This window comes from Pteropus medius, unplaced genomic scaffold, assembly GCF_902729225.1.
Source record: "Pteropus medius unplaced genomic scaffold, Ma_sr-lr_union100, whole genome shotgun sequence".
NCBI classification, from domain to species: Eukaryota; Metazoa; Chordata; class Mammalia; order Chiroptera; family Pteropodidae; genus Pteropus; species Pteropus medius.
This window is the reverse complement of record NW_024349141.1, coordinates 310,157-316,156: the sequence shown is the minus strand read 5'-3', so window position 1 is coordinate 316,156 and position 6,000 is coordinate 310,157. Positions and strand designations below refer to the sequence as shown.

The following is a 6,000-nucleotide window of genomic DNA, read 5'->3' as shown; positions in this document are numbered from 1 at the left end:
AAGAAAGAAAGAAAGAAAAGAAAAGAAAAGAAAGAAAGAAAGAAAAAGGAAGGAAGGAAGGAAGGAAGGAAAAGTAAGAAAGAGAAAAAGAGAAGCGTTAGTAAGGACATGAGAAGTAGAAAATTTTACTCACTGTAGGTGGAAATACAATGGTGCAATTGCTATAGAAAACAGTATGGTAGCCCCTCAAAAAAAAATTAAAAATAAAATTACCATATCATCCAGAAATTCCACTTCTGGTTATATACCCAAAAGAATTGAAAGCGATGATTCAAACAGATACTTGTATACCTATGTTCATAGCAGCATTATTCATAATAGCCAAAAGGTGGACACAACCCAGTGTCCATCAGTGGATATATGGTGGTATATACATACAATGGGGAGAAGGGAAAATGATTATTGTTTAATGTATACAAAGTTTCAGTTTGCAAGATGAAAAGAGTTCTGGAGTAGATAGTGGTGATGGTTGCAAAACAACATGAATGTACTTAATGCCATTAAACTGTACACTTAAAAATGATTTAATACAGTAAATTTTATGTTACATGTATTTTACCATAATTTTTTTAATTAAAAAAAGCACAGTTTGTGAAACTAAGAGTGTTGATTTAGTGTATGATTTTGATTTAACATGTAGCCCCAGTACTCAATTCCGTTTCTTCCCAGCATGCCCCATAAGCCTCAGCCGTTTCCCTTACATTAGTCAACTCCCTGAGACAGCAAGAAAAACAATGGCCAGGTCCTGACTGAGGGTCACAAGTTAAGGTTTTGTTAAGCTGAAGATAACATCACATCCTGAGTTGTGTTTCATTTGGCAAAAGTTTTAATAAAACTTCATTGAAGTAAAATTTTTTTATGTATGTATACAACCATGTGACTACCACCCAGATCGAGATACAAAACATCTCAGTATCACAGAGAGCCATGCTGTTTCACAGTCACTGTCCCTTCCAGAGAGTAATCTTTATTTTAACTTCTGTCACCATAGGTTATCTTGTTGTTGTCCTTGAACTTTGCATAAATGGAATCATACAGCACATATATTCTTTTTTGTGTCTGGCTTTTTTATTCAGCATGTTGGTTTTGCAGTTTATTAGTTTTTGTGTGCATTTGTAGTTCTTTTTATTGATGAGTAGTATTCCAAATTGGATAACCAAACAGCCAATAAGCTTATGAAAAGGTACTCAATAGCATTAGTCATCAAGGAAATGTTAATTAAAACCACATTGTGATAGCAGAATAAACAGAGCTTTAAAAAGACTGGCTATGCCAAATGTCGATAAGGATGTAGAAAAAATGGAACTCTAATGCATCATTGATAGAAGTGTAAAATGAAATAATTCCTTTGGAAAAGCACTTGGTAGTTTCTAAGAAAATTAAACATAATCTACTCTATGACCCAGCAATTCCACCCCCACATATATACCCAAGAGAAACGAGTGCATATGTACACAAAACTACTTGTAGAAAAATGTTCATAGCCACTTTATTCATAATGTGAATAACCCAAAACTGGAAATAACTCAAATATCCAACAATAGGACAAGGGATACATAAACTATAGTATTTTCAAATGAAGGTCTACAGTGGGTGAAACACACTCTTTTTCCTTGTCATCTCTTTTTAGTGGTCATGACACCCCCTTCTTGGGGATTCCATTTCATTCTGTTTCCTCTGAAAGCAAGACCAGATATATGCTGAACTTTCCCCAGTGGATATTACACTCTAGATTCTGGGTCACACAATATTCGAACGTCTAATTTCATAAACATTTCCTGAGAGTGATGCTAGACCCTGAGAGGAAGATACGAAGGTGATTAAGACATAGTCCCTGCAGAGGAGATAGTGGCTGAGAGCTTGATTCCTGGAGTCAGAAAGACTGTTGCTTGAGTCCCAAGTCTTATTGTTGTGTGCTCAAGTCCTGGTCAAAGCTGTGTAAGGCATGTGCCCAGTGCAAATAATAATAGTGCCACCAAAACTGTTGTTTAAGAAATGAATGAGTCTACGGCCATGCCACTCTGAACAAGCCCGATCTCGTCTGATCTCGGAAGCTAAGCAGGGTCGGGCCTGGTTAGTACTTGGATGGGAGACTACCTAGGAAGACCAGGTGCTGTAGGTATAAAAATTAAAATAAAAAAATAAAGGATTGTAAGCAGACAAGATCCTTACAATCTGTGAGGTCAACCAAGGGTTGCCTCTCCTAAAACAGAAAAAAAGAAAGAAAAAAGAAAAGGAAATGAATGAGAGGGTGCAAGTGACAGGCACAGCAAAGTATCTAGCACTTAGGAGGTTTAAATCAATGCTATTTAATGTTATTATTATAATGTTCACGATCTAGTGAGGAGAAAAGATAACTACAAATATAAAACAGATGATCAGAGGTGTTAATGCAGAGATAAAATGTGCTTTGCAGAATTGGAGAGAAGAAGAAGTTAGTTTAGGCTAGAAAATATTGGTTAAATTTCTCAGAGGATTTATAAAGAGTTGGGTGTCAGCTTAGGAAACAAGAACCGCAGCTCTAATTTTAATGATTAGATGGTGCAGGAAGAAGCAACTGATGTAATGAAAAGAGCATGAAGTTTGAAAACTTAGAGCCTTACATTTGAATCTAGGCTCATTCATTTACTAGCCATAAGATTTTGATCAAGTAATGTAGTCCCTTTAAGCTTTAATTTCATCATTTGTAAATGATAATTCCTGTTTCTAATGGCCGTTGAGAATTTAAAAATATATATTTATCAAAGACCTGGCACAATACCTGTTATACAATGCACAAATTTTAACAGTCACATTAACTAAGTGAGAAACTAAAGGTCCACACACACTGTTCCTCTTGGAGTGAGACTGGGGGGTTCTTTCCAGAAAAGTAACATGTGACCAATCTGGTGGCATTTGCCTACAGCAATGACTCTTACAGTGGCCATATGACACTAAGAAAATCCAACAGTTCTTTCATCCAGGGAAATGTACACATACATGAAAATTTTTGCTTAATTTCAAAAGGTTCTAAGATTCCCTAAAACATAACTCATGGAGCTTCTGAACTTCCAGAGTCTCCAATAAATAACTTAGCACCAGAAAAAAAGCATAAGCCAAACCATCAAAAGCAAGTCTCTTAGGACCTTCCTCCTGCTATTTCATTTTGGCTGAGTAGGAAGCCAAGGAGGCAGAGAACGTGAGGTCCTTCCAGCATATTGAAGTGGTAGGAAGCCTCACAGCCTAGAAAATGTAAACTGTGGCTCCGATAGGGATGCAGGTGGGGGTCCTGGGTCTCCCACTCCCAGAGGAGGAATGGCAGCATGGGTCTGGGCCCATCACTGCCCTGAGCATGTTCGGGGATTAACCTGCGGCTTCAAGGGAGAGAGACACACAGAGAAATTCAGGGATAGTAATGGAGGGCTAGCTCTATGTCCCACACTGTAGGGGATGCAGGCCAGGTGCTCAGTTCTGAGCTATTTGGGCCCACTCTGAGATTACTCCTGTGTCTCGGAGCCAATCAAGAAATTGAAGAGGAATTTTCACTCAAAATGCTAACTTTATAATCAGCTCTTTGTTCTGCTTCTGTAGATATACTTGCTGCATAGGCTGAAGGGCGGGGCGACCTCAAAATTAACTAAAGACTCATCCTCCCTTTTGCTTGTTCTGTCTAGATAACAGATGTATTGTCCGAATTCCTGTCTGAAAATTTCACGCTTTGTAACCCATAGCAACTCCAGTGGTCTGTAACCGCCTGAGGACAAATTAACCAATCCGCTCATGCCAGGTGTAACTGTGTGAATAAGCCCTATAAAAACAAGATTGCCCCTAAGCTCAGGGCCCCGATCTGCAGAGCGCTAGCTCTTCTGGGACCACCGGTGTAATAAACCTGAATTCTCCAACCCTCCGAGTGGTGCTTGGTTTCTCAACGGTCTGATTTTCTGCAACAAAATAAGGACACTGATATAGGACATCGCTTGTAAAATTCTTAATCTTTTAGCAGGAAATGATACAGGACATCTCTTACAGAGTTCTTAATTTTTTTAGTAAACCTGGTTAAGTTTTCTTTCCTCCTTTCTTTAGGAAAAAGGCCTTTTCCCTCAAATCTCGATAATTGCCCCGAAACTAGCGACTCAGATCCTCTGGCTATTAATAAGGGTCATCAGCCCATCATTAAGCAGAAATAGTGTTAAGCCAGACAGGGCCCTCAGAGTCTGAGAAGGGGAGGGGACTTTAGGTCAACGGTCTTCTTTTTCTCTTTGAGAAATATATTAATCAAGCCTGTTTCCCTTTACTTGCTTAATAGGCAAATCAATAATAGAAGTTAATACATATATGATTTAACTAACAAGTTTGTATCTTTTCTTTGTCTAGGGACTGAGGCGGCACTTCAGCAGGAAACCCAAGACCCCATCCTAACTAAGGCAGAAAGGGAGAAAGCTCCATGAAACTCCAATAGGAAGATATGATGACCTTTCTAAGCAAGAAGTAGATACAGAAGAAGAGACCTCCCATCCCTCAACATCCATACTAATAATAAGGAGGTTCATGGCTTTAGAAAAGAGTTAGGCAGGAAAGTTAGTTAGGGGGTTTCGAGTCCGCCTGCAAAGACACTAAGGTCATCCTATCCTAGAAGGGGTCCACCCTAATCTGCCCACAATTAAGCAAGCCAGAAGACATTTGTAGGCTAAAAGTAATTTCCACAAATAAACAAATAAGCAGAGAATTAGGTACCAGTTTAAGCCAGTCACTCACACCTGCGCAATGAAGACCCAACGACCTTCATTTCACCTGAGCCTCATTATGCCATCATTATAATATGATGCATATGCCCAGAAGTTCATTAATCATTATAACAGACTGAATTCTGGGAACGAACATGCACAGAAAGCAAATGATGAATCCTGTCAATCTTAGTTGTCAATCAAGGAAACCCATCCCTCTAAGAAAAGTAACCACCCACAGCAAATAGTGATAAAAACCCAAAAGGCTTTGTTACCAGGCCTTTTGAGCCCCGCTTCTCTTGCTCAGGCCCGCTTCCACATCTGGAAGTGTACTTTCCCTTCTAATAAAGCTTTTCTTTTCTGTTGTATTTTGGTATATTGCTCAATTCTTTGTTTGAGACATCAAGAACCTGGACAATGCACCGGAGAAGATCCTCACTCTCCGGTAACACCAGGACAGATAGGAGATGAGTTAGGAGAGTTCAGTGGAGTTGCTACTGTGACTCCTCCTCCTTCCCACTACAGTTCCCGTTGGAGATGGGAAGGAAGGAGGAAATGGCTAAGGGGCAAGGTCGGGGAGTAAGTCCGGGCAAGCTTCCGCAGCCCACTGCTTCCCCAGTTGCGAGCTCCCAGCAAAAATGAAAGCAAGGGGTTGAGAGGAAGAAACAGAGGATTCCCATGGGGGCTTACCCATCCTGTTGTGTCCAAAAGGTGCTACTCAGTCTTTTGATTTGGAGTTTGGACGGGGTCCCTCAGCAGGTCTTCTCTGCAATTCTGATGGCGACCAAGTCAGGGAAGTTAGAGGAAGAAAAGTAGAGAAAATAGGCAAGACTAGTGGACTCCTGATCGATTGGAGAACAAGTCTCTCACCAGCCCCCTAGAAACGACATCAACCATTTGCCCAAGGCCAATTAATCTGCACGGCCTAGGGAAATGAATCCCAGCCACTTTCAGATGAGAGGAGCCATGGTGAGCTTGGGTGGGACGAGTTTATGTCCTTCGGTCCCTTCGTGGTCAGCCAGAAAAGATGATGCAGGACAGAGCAAATTTTCCCAAGTGATGGGGAGACCAAGCGCTGCACTGAGAGAAGAGGGTCCTTTGGCAGAGAGAGAAGAAAGAATTCAACACATATGCCAAAGTTAGAGTCAAAAGGAAAGTTTATTTAAAAAAAGGGGTAACACTCCACAGACAGAGTGTGGTCTCGTCTCAGAGAGAAAGAGTGAGAGGGACCAAGAGAGGCTTGGAAAGATAACGAGTAGAGGCAGGGATTTTGTTTTTTAATGCTTTTGTTTTTGTT

The 6,000-nt window shown here is 40.4% G+C and overlaps 1 non-coding gene across 1 annotated transcript; it reads left to right on the top strand.

Annotated features, from left to right (window-relative positions):
• Positions 1-2,003: 2,003 nt before the first annotated feature.
• Positions 2,004-2,122, top strand: LOC120617001 (5S ribosomal RNA). The gene has a single exon (XR_005656741.1). It is a non-coding gene; the product is annotated as a 5S ribosomal RNA (ribosomal RNA).
• The last annotated feature ends 3,878 nt before the right edge of the window (positions 2,123-6,000 follow it).